The sequence below is a fragment of the Oncorhynchus mykiss genome, chromosome 24 (assembly GCF_013265735.2).
Source record: "Oncorhynchus mykiss isolate Arlee chromosome 24, USDA_OmykA_1.1, whole genome shotgun sequence".
Lineage (NCBI taxonomy): Eukaryota > Metazoa > Chordata > Actinopteri > Salmoniformes > Salmonidae > Oncorhynchus > Oncorhynchus mykiss.
This window is the reverse complement of record NC_048588.1, coordinates 5,088,116-5,103,784: the sequence shown is the minus strand read 5'-3', so window position 1 is coordinate 5,103,784 and position 15,669 is coordinate 5,088,116. Positions and strand designations below refer to the sequence as shown.

General features: G+C 43.1%; 1 protein-coding gene across 4 annotated transcripts in view; it reads left to right on the top strand.

Moving 5' to 3' along the window:
• The first annotated feature begins 237 nt into the window (after positions 1–237).
• LOC110503574 (leucine-rich repeat and fibronectin type III domain-containing protein 1-like protein) overlaps positions 238–15,669 on the top strand; it is a 121,811-nt gene continuing 106,379 nt past the window's right edge. Inside the window, exon 1 of one of the 4 annotated variants that reach the window (XM_036961479.1) lies at positions 238–1,075. The gene's annotated coding sequence lies outside the window, so the exon portion shown is untranslated. The remainder of the gene's footprint in view (positions 1,076–15,669) is intronic. The other 3 variants (XM_021581975.2, XM_021581974.2, XM_021581973.2) reach the window with 3 other exon arrangements.

Here is a 15,669-nt window from a genome sequence, read left to right as displayed (position 1 = left end):
ATTTCTGAAACATCGCCATCATATGGCTCTTTGAAAATATAGCGGTTTGCATGTAGAACATTTCTTCAGATTAATCCTATAATTGCGCACATTCAAATAATCCTATAAAACATGTAAATTGAGCACAGTAATCCACTCCCTGCTGTGGGTTGGTTAAAGTAGACGCTTCGCCAAAGCGCACGCATCATCAATAAATGTTGTGCTCTTTTTTTTTTTTTGAGGAGGAGGAGTCCTCTGTTTCGTGATCAAGGCTTCACTGTCAATACAACGTGATCTTTGACAACAGTCAATACACTGTCTCTTAAAGCAAAACACCACGCTCGATGGCATGATTTGAATTACCGATTTGTAATCCCATAAACGCAGTACCATTTTGACGATAGAAGTCGGAGGTGTACAGAGTTTGTTGGCCGGCTGCGGCACATAGCTGTGGAGAGAATTTGCCTGGCTATCCAGACTCTTAGCTCCGGCCAAAAGGTACGCCACGCCCACGGACGTTAGTTTCTTCTCCGCGAACTACAGAGCAGCGGAATGTAGTGTGAGTCGTCCGGTTAGCACCAGACACTACCAACTGAACTTCCAGGTCTTCGCTCAAAGGATGTATACCTGATACGGATATCCCTGCCTCAACAAGGCTACTAACGATCGAAGTCGGGGCTCGGATATGATGGACTCAGCAGATTAATTTACAATCACTGCCACTATTTATAATGTCCGTTGTGTTCTGCAGAAAACATTGGGAAACAGGGCTATTCCGTCTGGGTCGGCTCATTTGAAGCTAAAAAAGTAAGAAATGTCAGACTTGGAAATCGCACGCACAGATGCTACTCATTTGGGTGATAATATATGTGGGAACTAATTGCAACGCAACTGCCCTCCTCGGTGCAAGTGAGTGTTCTTTGCGCACCAAGTCCAGAAATCTTGGCTGGTTGTGTTGCTTCTTCACTCTGTTACTGGGGAAGCAGACCGGCGGTAAATCGATGCATTTATTGTTAAAATCTACTCGGGCTATTTACCTCGTGGCATAGCCTCCTGGAGAGTGACATATAACGGAGAGGCAACATCGGGAATAGAGGTAACCATCTATCATCATGATTTCATTGTTTTATCATATGCATGATTTTCAATCCGGACAAAACATAGTAAGAAAAAAAGTGAGAATTGTTTCTACATATTGTCACATTGAGCTGTTACGTTATAGTAGAGTTCCCCGTGTAATTTCCCTTTTCATGGTAGGCTATTACGAGCTGTGGATCAGGTGTGGTTTGTTTGACTTGGTGGGAGTCTATAACAGAATGCGGCGTAATGGTCTATGGATAGGCAATTGCACCATTCGTTGGGAGAAAGGTGACTACTCTAGTCTTGTTTGACTGTCTCACGACACAAACAACCACAGGAAATGTAGATATGGTCATTATCAAGTTTGTTCCCCTATCCAGATATTTACCACTTACATTCTTTCATCCAATCATCATCCTTCTCTGCCTTGATTTGTGACAAATACGACATGCACTCTTATAGCACACCAAACTGCTTGGCGACTTTGTGAAATAAGCTTCTTACGATTCGTTATAGCCATTGCATTTTCTAAATCGATTCGATTGGGTGTCAAGTCCACTGTGGCCAATGGAGATGGTAGCCTAGAATGTGAAGAAAGTGTTAATTATGAAGAATGCATTGGAAGTTATTTTAAATAACGTTAACTGAACGGAACCTAGCCAACGTGTTTATTTGTGTTGATCCATTTCAAAAAGACAGAAAAAGGGCGAGACCGTGTCTGTAAAATCGATCTCCAATCACCTTGCAATTCCACACGGCTACACAGCATTTATGTTGGGACACTGATGTTCCCCACAACGTCAAGGAGGAAGTTTAAGAAATGCCTCTGCGTATGAGTAATGTGATGACTAATGTGATGAGCAGTAACACAATTTCGTCTCGTCTACTCACGTCTGGTCTAGCCTTTTTTTTTGTTTTTGTATTGCACCGTGGTGGATCTATGTTTCTTCAATAATTCAAAATGACTTTTAATCATTCGCCTCCCTTGGCATTACATAACACAGGCCCACTTTTAATGAATATGTTCCACCTGAGCTACTTGGCTGTTAGCCTAATGCACGTCGTTGAGCTTGTGCAATTCGGCTTTTGGCCGCCGCCCGAGGTCTCTCCTCTTCATTGCCCACTCATGGCTGTGCATTTTTTTTCTCCCACTGATGCAGCACCTGGTTGTATATCCTTTCTACACCTAGCTGTATATCCTTTCTACCGTAAATCCAGCGAGGAGTGTTCTGAATGTCAAGCTGCAGTGCCTGATAATGTCTTATTTTATACTGCAGGTAGGGGGCCACGGAGCACCAGCGCTTTGCAGCTCCCTCCTCACATGAGCTAAAGTCAGTTATGCTTCACATGGCAATGTCCTTATGTCTGTGGAAACAAAGTTAATATGCTACTAAACCATCCAGGTCAGATAGCACGTGCATGTTTGTCTGGTTAGATACAGGTAACTGCCAAAATAATGGAAACACTTGAGCAAATGAAGGATGCAAAGTGTGTTGAAAAGCAGGGCTGTAAGGCTACAGCCACCGGGCGTCCGGCGTTGCCATCAGCCGTCAGCAATTGAGGGAATGCCTTCCTTTGAAGTCAATCGAAGCTGCTGTACTGCCCATGTTGCGCTCGCGTTGCAGCGTCCAAGCTCAAGAATGGCCAAGGTTCAATTCTCGATGGCTGACGCGACAGCTCATCCTGTCATTCCTTAAAGAAATAAGGAGAAATAAAGTTGATTATTGCATGGCCTCGAGTAGACACGACTGGTTGTTTTTACTAAGATTTATGAAGTCAAGCCACCTTGACTATGTTCACAATGTAAACAAAATCAACTTGTATAATTAGAAGATAATTTAGTACAACCATTAGCAACAACTGAATGAATACTTGCGAATAACTGGACAAAAGCTATTGCACTTATACATAACGGAACAGTACAATAGGGGAAATATAATCTTTCTCTTTGTTTCTGCTCCTCTTCTCTCTCAAAACAACACATTCCTTGTAGCAGGCACCATCATTTGCAAATATATTCATAAAAAATCCTACAATGTGATTTTTTGAATATTTTTTTCTCATTTTGTCTGTCATAGTAGAAGTGTACCTATGATGAAAATTACAGGCCTCTCATCTTTTTAAGTGGGAGAACTTGCACAATAGCTGACTAAATACTTTTTTTGCCCCACTGTATACATACAAACACACTACCGTTCAAAAGTTTGGGGTCACTTAGACATGCCCATTAAAATAACATCAAATTGATCAGAAATACAGTGTAGACATTGTTAATGTTAATGACTATTGTAGCTAGAAACGGCAGATTTTTTATGGAATATCTACAGAGGCACATTAACAGCAACCATCACTCCTGTGTTCCAATGGCACGTTGTGTTAGCTAATCCAAGTTTATAATTTTAAAAGGCTAAATGATAATTTAGAAACCATTTTGCAATTATGTTAGTACAGCTGAAAACTGTTGCCGATTTAAAGAAGCAATAAAACTGGCCTTCTTTAGTTAGACGAGTTGAGTATCTGGAGCATCAGCATTTGTGGGTTCGATTACAGGCTCAAAATGGCCAGAAACAAATAACTTTCTTCTGAAATTCGTCAGTCTATTCTTGTTCTGAGAAATTAAGGCTATTCCAGGCGAGAAATTGCCAAGAAACTGAAGATCTCGTACAACGCTGTGTACTACTCCCTTCACAGAACAGCCAAACTGACTCTAACCAGAATAGAAAGAGGAGTGGGAGGCCCCAGTGCACAACTGAGCAAGAGGACAAGTACATTAGAGTGTCTAATTTGAGAAACAGACTCCTCACAAGTCCTCAACCGGCAGCTTCATTAAATAGTACCAGCAAAACAACAATCTCAACGTCAACAGTGAAGAGGCGACTCCGGGATGCTGGCCTTCTAGGGAGAGTTCCTCTGTCCAGTGTCTGTATTATTTTGCCCATCTTAATCATTTATTTTTATTGGCCAGTATGAGAAATGGCTTTTTCTTTGCAACTCTGCCTAGAAGGCCAGCATCCTGAGGGTTGCCTCTTCATTGTTGACTTTGAGACCGGTGTTTTGTGGGTACTATTTAATGAAGCTGCCAGTTGAGGCCTTGTGCGGTGTCTGTTTATAAGTGACCCCAATCTTTTGAACGGTAGCATATATACAGTGATTTCAGAAAGTATTCAGACCCCTTGACTTTTTCCACATTTTGTTACGTTACAGCCTTATTCTAAAATTGATTACATTTAATTTTTCCTCATCAATCTACACACAATACCCCATAATGACAAAGTGAAAACAGGGTTTTGGACATTTTTGCAAATGTATACAAAAATATACCTTAAGTATTCAGACCCTTTGCTATGAGACTCGAAATTTAGCTCAGGTGCACCCTTGAGATGTTTCTACAACTTGATTGGAGTCCACCTGCGGTATATACAATTGATTGGACATGATTTGGAAAGGCACACACCTGTCTTTATAAGGTCCCACAGTTGACAGTGCATATCAGAGCAAAAACCAAGCCATGATGTTGAAGGAATTGTCCGTATAGCTCCGAGACATGATTGTGTCGAGGCACAGATCTGGGGAAGGGTACCAAAACATTTCTACAGCCTTGAAGGTCCCCAAGAACACATCTGCCTCCATCATTCTTACATAGAAGAAGTTTGGAACCACCAATATTCTTCCTAGAGCTGGCCACCCGGCCAAACTAAGAAATCAGAGGAAAAGGGCCCTGGTCAGGGAGGTGACCAAGAACTTGATGGTCACTCTGACAGAGCTCCAGAGTTCCTCTGTGAAGATGGGGGAACCATCTCTGCAGCACTCCACCAATCAGGCCTTTATGGTAGAGTGGTCAGACGGAAGCCACTCCTCAGTAAAAGGCATATGACAGCCTGCTTGGAGTTTGCCAAAAGGAACGTAAAGACTCTCAGAACATGAGAAACAAGATTCTCTGGTCTGATGAAACCAAGATTGAACTCTTTGGCCTGAATGCCAAGCATCACGTCTGGAGGAAACCTGGCATCATCCCTATGGTGAAGCATTTTTATTTACCTTTATTTAACTAGGCAAGTCAGTTAAGAACATATTCTTATTTTCAATGAGGGCCTAGGAACAGTGGGTTGACTGCCTGTTCAGGGGCAGAATGACAGATTTGGACCTTGTCAGCTTGGGGATTTGAACTTGCAACCTTCTGGTAAAAGCATGGTTGTGGCAGCATCATGCTGTTGAGATGTTTATCAGCGGCGAGGACTGGAAGACTAGTTATAATTGAGGAAAAGATGAATGGAGCGGAGAGATCCTTGGTGAAAACCTGCTCCAGAGCACTCAGGACCTTGACCCTAAGCACACAGCCAAAACAACGCCGGACTGGCTTCGGGGCAAGTCTCTGAATATCCTTGAGTGGCCCAGCCCGAGCCCGGACTTGAACCCGATTGAACGTCTCTGGAGAGACCTGAAAATAGCTGTGCAGCGAAGCTCCCCATCCAACCTGACAGATCTTGAGAGGATCTGCAGAGAAGAATGAATTAAACTCCCCAAATACACGTGTGCCAAGCTTGTAGCGTCATACCCAAGAAGACAAGGCTGTAATCGCTGCCAAAGGTGCTTTAAAAAAGTTATAAGTAAATGGTCTGAATGTAACACTTCAGTTTTTTAAATGTAATACATTTGCAAAAATTTCTAATGAACTGTTTTTGGTTTGCCATTATAGGGTATTGTGTGTAGATTGATGATGAACAAAAGGATTTATTCAATTCAGAATAACGCTGTAACGTAACACAAGTTGGTAAAAATCAAGGGTTCTGAATACTTTCCGATTGCACTGTGTGTCTGTGTATGTGTCTGTATATATATACACACAGTTGAAGTCAGAAGTTTACAGACACCTTAGCCAAATACATTTAACCTCAGTTTTTCACATTTCCTGACATTTAATCCTAGTAAAAATTCCCTGTTTTAGGTCAGTTAGGATCACCACTTTATTTTAAGAATGTGAAATGTCAGAATAATAGTAGAGCAAATTATTTATTTCAGCTCTGATTTCTTTCATCACATTCCCAGTGGCTCAGAAGTTTGCATACACTCAATTAGTATTTGGTAGCATTGTCTTTAAATTTTTTAATTTGAGTCAAATGTTTTGGGTAGCCTTTCACAAGCTTCCCACAATAAGTTGGGTGAATTTTGGCCCATTCCTCCTGACAGAGCTGGTGTAACTGAGTCAGATTTGTAGACCTTGCTCACACACTTTTTTTTCAGTTCTGCCCACAAATTTTCTATGGGATTGAGGTCAGGGCTTTGTGATGGCCACTCCAATAACTTGACTTAGTTGTCCTTAAGCTATTTTGCCACACGTTTGGAAGTATGCTTGGGGTCATTGTCCATTTGGAAATTCCATTTGCGATCAAGATTTAATTTCCTGACTGATGTCTTGAGATGTTGCTTCAATATATCCACGTAATTTTCCTCCTCATGATGCTATCTATTTTGTGTGCACCAGTCCCTCCTGCAGCAAAGCTCCCTCGCAACATGATGCTGTCACCCCAATGCTTCACGGTTGGGATGGTGTTCTTCGGCTTGCAAGCCTCCCCCTTCCAAACACTTCTATTTTTGTTTCATCGGACCAGAGGATGTTTCTCCAAAAAGTACGATCTTTGTCCCATGTGCAGTTGCAAACCGTAGTCTGGCTTTTTTATGGTGGTTTTGGAACCGTGGCTTCTTCCTTGCTGAGCGGCCTTTCAGGTTATGTTGATTTAGGACTCGTTTTACTGTGCATATAGATACTTTCGAACCTGTTTCCTCCAGCATCTTCACAAGGTCCTTTGCTGTTGTTCTGGGATTGATTTGCACTTTTCACACCAAAGTATGTTAATCTCTAGGAGACAGAACGTGTCTCCTTCCTGAGCGGAATGACGTCTGATTGGTCCCATGGCGTTTATACTTCCGTACTATTGTTTGTACAGATGAACGTGGTACCTTCAGGCGTTTGGAAATTGCTCCCAAGGATCAACCAGACTTGTGGAGGTCTACAAGTTATTTTCTGAGGTATTAGCTGATTCCATTTGATTTCCCCATGATGTCAAGCAAAGAGGCACTGAGTTTGAATGTAGGCCTTGAAATACATCCACAGGTACACCTCCAATTGACTCAAATTATGTCAATTAGCCAATCAGAAGCTTTTAAAGCCATGACATTTTATGGAATTGTCCAAGCTGTTTAAAGGCACAGTCAACTTAGTGCATGTAAACTTCTGACCCACTGGAATTGTGATGCAGTGAAATAATCTGTCTGCAAACAATTGTTGGAAAAATGAATGGTGTCATGCACAGAGTAGATGTCCTAACCTACTTGCCAAAACCATAGTTTGTTAACAAGAAATTTGTTTTAATGACTCCAACCTAAGTGTATGTTAACGTCCGACTTCAACTGTATAAATATATATATATATGTGTGTGTGTGTGTGTGTGTGTGTGTGTGTGTGTGTGTGCTAAGGTGCAGAGAGTCAGTGAAGGTGGTCACTCCAGTTCAAGTGTTCAGCAGTCTGATGGCTTGTAGATTGAGACGGTCTCTGATCCTGTTGTTATCAGACCTCGTGCTCCGATTATCGTCTCCCTGACGGTGAGGGAATGAGCAGCTCATGCCTGGTGTGTGTGGGGTCCTTGATGAGGATGCTGCAGGCCTTCCTCAGGCACCGTTTCGAGTAGATGTCCTTGATGGGTGGGAGCACGATCCCAGTGGTAGTTCTGGAGCGGCGCCTGAGACTGTGTTTTACACCACTATCAACAAAACACCAAACGATGGAATTTCTCGTGGGAGAATGTTGTCACATTCCTCCAACATTCCTCCAGACATTTGTACAATCTATGCCAACGTGCATTGAAGCTGTTCTGGCTCACGGTGGCTCGACGCCCTTTTACGACACTTCATGTTGGTGTGTTCTTTATTTTGGCAGTAACCTGTTACCCTCTGCATTCTTGCATTGATCCACTCCCTGTGTGTGTTAATGGGTAGGCTGACGTTGGCTCTGCCGAGGATCTGTGTGCATGTCTGGACTGTTATCTCCCTCCTTTTATCATTCTGCTGTGTGCCCGGAGGTGACAAAAAAACACTTGAAATCTTGAGATACGCTGTCCTCAAATTAACAAAGAGTGTATGCGCTCCCGAGGTATTGTATCTCTCGAGATCTATTAGTGCTGTCTGGCGTCCTTTGTCCCGCGATGATGAATGCCAGATTCTCCCCTCCCTCCTCCATCCCTTCTCCCACCCTCTACCCTTCTGTCTCAAAGACACATGAAATGACAGTGCCCTCCGCCCATGTAGTTTCCATGTTGCTGGTGAGGACATCATACCGCCAGCCTGTGGCTGTCAGTGCGAACATGACTCTATAATACGGCACATGGCTGCCCCATCTGCTCCTGGGTTCACCATTTAAATGTGAGAATAGGCCTGGTGGAACATCTTGGCCTCGGAAGGGTTTGTAAGGATTTTCCCGAAATCAGTTGGATCTTCCAGAGATATGATTTACAGCTAAAACTGTATTTTCTACTTGGAGACCGTAAAACATGTAGCGCAAATCATGGCAAGTCGAAAAGGAACTGTTGGATTTAGTTCCTGAAATGTTCCTCCCAAAATGGAGGAGTTCCTCCCAAAATGGAGGAGTTCCTCCCAGAATGAATGTGTCTAAAATGGACACAGTTGGAACAACATTTCACTATGATCGCAGATCAACTGAACGACGAGAGGTGCATGCGTATTCCATGGTGCATTTTGAAATGAATGGTAAAGCGCAATATTGCTTCTGTGTTGAAAATGAGCTCCGTCGCCATTAGTCTGTCGGAGGGTCTCGTTAACGGTTTTGGGAAAATAATGGTCAGAGTCGTTCTCGGTTGAGCAGTGCCTGTAGGCTACAGTGGCCACCGAGGTGCTAGATTTCAGCAGTTTTGGACCAATCACCTGATCTGTTGATAATGCAAGTGTTGGTTCCAGCTTAGTAAGCACTGATTAAACGTGTGTTCTTCCATCCAGTCCTTTAGGCCACAAAGTCTAGCTCGTAGGCCTGGGCTTATCAACCAGGATGGCGTGTTAGCCAAACACTTCAGCGGGGTAATTAAGTCTCTTCACCCCCAAGGATCCCGGTGTCAGGAAAAACCCAACAATGCTCCAAGATAGAGAAGGGGGGGGGGGGGTAAAAAGACAGAACTTCAGGAATAGCTGTATACTAATGTGAAAACTTGGTGAAGTGATGTGATCCTCAAAATGTGCAAGGTGTTTTCATCACATGTGAAAGTGTGCTGAGATGGATGTGTCAGACACGTTTTAATACCTTTTTCCTGGCTTCCTGTTTTTGTACCTTGATGTAGCTGGCGTCTTTGACGAGGCTTCCTGCCAGCTACGCCAGGAAGCCTGGCCTCCATTAGCTGCTCTCATGTTGATCGTTTCACAATGGCTACGCGCTTACTTGCATCGACAGTCAACAATGTGTTGTTGATTCTGTCCCTGCATCGGTTAAATGAGTCTTTTGGACAAGGCTTTTCCAAATGTGTGTTAGGGTTGGGCCTTCTCCAAAAGAAGAGGGCACAGCACCAAATGTGTTTCTTTGATGACATTTTTTGATGCATTTCTCCCTGGGATTGAGGCAGATATTTCTGCACCGGAGTAGGCCTTGTCGTGAGCGCGGTGCTGCATGATGACGACAGGAAGTCCTAATCCCCGGCGAGCATAGGGAGCGTGATTTACAGGAAGTGTGTTTTATGCATGTATAATTATGTTCTACAAAGACTAACATCACAGCCAGCTCCCAGATCCCTTACTTAAATGACACCGCTTTCCCTGCTCATCATGTATGTCAGCTCCACAGTGCTCATAACCCCACTCCCATCACTAGTGCCACCCCTTAACCCCCCCCCCCACCCCATCCACTCCATCCAGTACTTAACACCACTAAGTGTAGCTCTATTGCATCACAATGGTCCTTTTTAGCTATGGGTCCACAATTAGCCCAGCATGTCATTTACCAATTGATCCTTATCAAATCAGAAGTCATATTATTATTAGTCATCAGCCCCCCTGTTACCACCCACTGTGATGGAACAGATTTGCATACCAGGCTTATGACTAAAGTGGGGGTCCATCGCTCCCCCATCTCACGCCAGAAGCCATTCTTCAAGATGGAACCTTGGGCTCTATGGCTATTGTTGGACCTGGGGACTGTAGCCTTCTGCATCTCATGGTGGTTGTTACTGTGGCTGTACAAGAAAAAGAGGGAGACCGTGGCATCTGACAATGTATAATTTTCAAATTTCCCCAAAACTTTTCTATTAACAAATTCGTATTCCATCTATTGTACAACTATTATTATCTCGCTAATTATGCCAGTTGTCTATTTGACCTTTCTTATTCGTTTGGGTGACATCAAAGCGAGAGGATGACACATCGATGGCACCTCACTGTTAAAATGTAAGATTGTAATTGCAATAATTTGCTTGCAACGTTTAGGAAGGATCTCATTTGAATTCCGAATTACTAGGTAGGCAAATGAGGGTCTTTCAGTTCCTTTGTGTTTGTCATTTTACACTAAGGTAGAGGTTAAGTATGGGATAATGGGTGAGGGGTTAGGGTTACCCTAACCCTATCTTATCTCACTAGGTTGGCTTGGCTACAGAAGATTCCACGTCATTCGCTGATGGATTATGGGGGTTCAAAAAGTCCCACGGCCTGTTATTACACAAGTCAACCTTAAATTCCTACGCCTCGTTTATTTTATCTCAACAGTTGGCCTTCCTTTGACTTCATATCCTGGCCTGTATTCTGTGCTCTATATTCTCGCCCCACCACCTGTCTCTCTCTCTCTGCTGCTGTAACCACTGCCACAGACTGAACTAATCCCTTTCCGAATCCCCTCCGGGGAACAGATCTGGCTCTGTGGGGCTGTTCCTCCTCCTCCCCGGCTGCCGCATTCCGAGGTGACTCAATCCCGCTGCATCCTGCCTAGTGAGCGGCCAGAATCTCAATCAGCCTGCTTCTGACCTCTGCTGCCAGGCAGCTGGATTGCTGCCACTCACTGCCTGATTAGATGGGGGGGGGGGGGGTATTAATGGATAGCTACTGCACTGTGCCCGGGCTGGGACAGGCCTCACTGCCAGGTCAGCTCCTGTGCTGTACACGTCCAAAGTCACACATTTCTGTCTGGACTTTTTATATTAGCCCTAGTGGGCGCAGCACTTGGCCAGCAACTCAACCATGACACACAGCAATACCCTGTGAATATCAGTGTTCTCCCAATCCCCCTCCCAGCCTAGTGCAGCCTGCCGGGCGGATGATATAAATAACAATGTTCTCTGTCACCATCTGCATCCTCTCCTATCAGACGGTGGGATCTATGCAGACCTATCCCGCTCAGTGTCAGCAGGCCATGACGCCACATCTGGGCCTGCGTACATCCATCCATCCATCCACATTAGCGTTAGTGCTGCCTAGGTTAGTGTGCCGGTCGGGAGGATTCCTGAGCTAAGACTTTACTGACACATCAGGTTGGGATAAGGGGCGGAAAAGGCAGACGGTGGGGGGGGGGGGGTTGGTTATGATCAGAATTATGCAGGTAGAAACACATTCCCGAACTCATTCACCTCAAAGATCCTGGAGTAGATTGGTCCAGATCTAAATATAAAACATATAAATAACCCAAAAAGCAGAGGATCTATTCATGACAAGAGGATGAGGGATGGGCAGAAACAGGGAGAGAGGGAGGAATAGAGTAAACATGTGAGACAGAGATTGAGAGAGAGTTATAGAGGCCAGAGAGAGAGAGTTATAGAGGCCAGAGAGAGAGAGTTATAGAGGATAGAGAGAGAGAGTTATAGAGGATAGAGAGCGAGAGGACAGAGAGTTATAGAGGATAGAGAGAGAGTTATAGAGGCCAGAGAGAGAGAGAGTTATAGAGGACAGAGAGAGAGAGGACAGAGAGAGAGAGTTATAGAGGACAGAGAGAGAGAGTTATAGAGGACAGAGAGAGAGGGAGTTATAGAGGACAGAGAGAGAGAGATGGAGGACAGAGAGAGAGAGTTATAGAGGCCAGAGAGGGTGAGTTATAGAGGCCAGAGAGAGAGAGAGAGTTATAGAGGATAGAGAGAGGGAGTTATAGAGGACAGAGAGAGAGAGATGGAGGACAGAGAGAGAGAGTTATAGAGGACAGAGAGAGAGAGAGTTATAGAGGATAGAGAGAGGGAGTTATAGAGGACAGAGAGAGAGAGATGGAGGACAGAGAGAGAGAGTTATAGAGGACACAAAGAGAGAGTTATAGAGGACAGAGAGATGGAGGACAGAGAGAGAGAGTTATAGAGCACAGAGAGAGGGAGGACAGAGAGATGGAGGACAGAGAGAGAGAGTTATAGAGGACAGAGAGAGAGAGGACAGAGAGATGGAGGACAGAGAGAGAGAGTTATAGAGGACAGAGAGAGAGAGGACAGAGAGATGGAGGACAGAGAGAGAGAGTTATAGAGGACAGAGAGAGAGAGAGAGTTATAGAGGCCAGAGAGAGAGGGTTATAGATGCCAGAGAGAGTTATAGAGGACAGAGAGAGAGAGTTATAGAGGACATAGAGAGTTATAGAGGCCAGAGAGAGAGAGAGAGAGAGTTATAGAGGCCAGAGAGAGAGAGAGTTATAGAGGACAGAGAGAGTTATAGAGGCCAGAGAGAGAGAGAGTTATAGAGGACAGAGAGAGAGAGAGAGAGAGAGTTATAGAGGCCAGAGAGAGAGATGGGTTAGGGGAGGGGACTGCTGCCAGCTGCTCCTCTATCATATCCTTTCTGGCCTTGTCACTTGATAACTTGTTCAATTATTTAGTGCTCGACTAAGAAGGAGAGCTGCTGCTGTGGAAACTTCCCCTCAAATCAAATTGTATTGGTCACATACACATGGTTAGCAGTTGGTATTGCGAGTGTAGCGAAATGCTTGTGCTTCTAGTATGTGAACCCTTTGGATTTACCTGGATTTCTGCATCAATTGGTAGTAAAATTTCATCTGATCTTCATCTAAGTCACAACAATAGACAAACACAGTGTGCTTAAACTAATAACACAAACAATTATACGTTTTAATGTCTTTATTTATTAACACACCATGCACACATTCACAGTGCAGGGTGGGAAAAGTATGTGAACCCTTGGATTTAGTAACTGGTTAACCCTCCTTTGGCAGCAATAACCTCAACCAAACTCGACCTGCACAATGGTCAGGAGGAATTTTGGACCATTCCTCTTTATAAAACTGTTTCAGTTCAGCAATTTTCTTGGGATGTCTGGTGTGAACTGCTCTCTTGAGGTCATGCCACAGCATCTCAATCGGGTTGAGGTCAGGACTCTGACTGGGCCACTCCAGAAGGTGTATTTTCTTCTGTTGAAGCCATTCTATTGTTGATTTACTTCTGTGTTTTGGGTTGTTGTCCTGTTGCATCACCCAACTTCTGATGAGCTTCAATTCTTCTTAACCTCATTGAGCATTCTGCGCTGTGCTCTTGGGCCACTCCTAGGGAGAGTAGCAACCGTGCTGAACTTTCTCCATTTATAGACATTTTGTCTTACTGTGGACTGATGAACATCAAGGCTTTTAGAGATACTTTTGTAACCCTTTCCAGCTTTATGCAAGTCAACAATTCTTAACCTTTCTGATCTCCCCATCCCGGATCCGGGTTCGTGAATACAGACTCAAGCTCATTACCATAACGCAACGTTAACTATTCATGAAAATCGCAAATCAAATGAAATAAATATGCTAGCTCTCAAGCTTAGCCTTTTGTTAACAACACTGTCATCTCAGATTTTCAAAATATGCTTCTCAACCATTGCAAAATAATCATTTGTGTAACAGTATTGATGGCTAACGTAGCATTTAGCATTAGCATTCAGCTGGCAACATTTACACAAAAAAACAGAAAAGCATTCAAAAAAATCATTTACCTTTGAAGAACTTCAGATGTTTTCATTGAGGAGACTCTCAGATAGCAAATGTTCAGTTTTTCCTGAAAGATTATTTGTTTAGGACAAATCGCTCCGTTTTCTGCGTCACGTTTAGCTATGAAAAAACCCCTGTATCCAGGATTGTGTAAATCTATCAGCAAGCTCATTAGCATAACACAACGTTAACTATTTATGAAAATCGCAAATGAAATGAAATAAATATGCCATCTCTCAAGCTTAGCCTTTTGTAAACAACACTGTCATCTCAGATTTTCAAAATATGCTTCTCAACCATAGGAAAACAATCATTTGTGTAAAAGTAGCTAGCTAGAGTTAGCATTTCGCGTTAGCATTTAGCGTTAGCATTAGCGTTAGCATCCAGCACGCAACATTAACAAAAACATAAAAGCCTTCAAATAAAATCATTTACCTTTGAAGAACTTCTGATGTTTTCAATGAGGATACTCTCAGTTAGATAGCAGATGCTCAGTTTTTCCAAAAAGATTCCTTGTGTATTAGAAATAGCTCCGTTTTATACATCACATTTGGCTACCAAAAAAAATCCATAAATTCAGTCCTCAAAACGCAAACTTTTTTCCAAATTAACTCCATAATATCGACTGAAAACATGGCAGACGTTGTTTAGAATCAATCCTCAAGGTGTTTTTCACATATCTCTTCATTGATACATCGTTCTTGGAAACATGGTTTCTCTCCTGAATCCCAGGAGAAAATGCCTGCACCTGAAGATTACGCACAAATTTAGACAAAGGACACCGGGCGGACCTCTGGAAAATGTAGTCTCTTATGGCCAATCTTCCAATGATATGCCTACAAATACGTCACAATGCTGCTAAGACCTTGGGCGAACGACAGAAAGTGTAGGCTCATTCGTTGCGCAATCACAGCCATATAAGGAGAGAATGGAAAACAGAGCTTCAGAAATTCTGCTAATTCCTGGGTGATGCATCATCTTGGTTTCGCCTGTAGAATGAGTTCTGGGGCACTTACAGACAAAATCTTTGCAGATTCTGAAACTTCAGAGTGTTTTCTTTCCAAAACTGTCAAGAATATGCATAGTCGAGCATCTTTTCGTGACAAAATATCGCGCTTAAAACGGGAACGTTTTTTATCCAAAAATGAAATAGCGCCCCTAGAGCTCTAACTGGTTAATATTGGGTCTCCTGAGATCTCTTTTGTTTGAGGCATGGCTCACATCAGGCAATGCTTCTTGTGAATAGCAAACTCAAATTTTGTGAGTGTTTTGTATTGGGCAAGGCAGCGCTAACTGACATCTCCAATCTCGTCTCAATGATTGGACTCCAGTTTAGCTGACTCCTGGCTCCAATTAGCTTTTGGAGAAGTCATTAGCCTATGGCTTCACATACTTTTTCCAACCTACAATGTGAATGTTTAAATTATGTATTCAACAAGGACAAGAACAATACAATCATTTCTGTGTTATTAGTTTAAGCACACTATGTTTGTTTATTGTTGTGACTTAGATGAAGATAAGATCAAATTTGATGACAAATTTATGCAGAAATCCAGGTAATTCCAAAGGCTTCACATACTTTTTCTCGCCATTGTATAATATAGGGATGAGCAATGACAGAGCGGCATAGGCTAAGATAATATAGAATACAGTATATACATATGAGATGAGTAATGCAA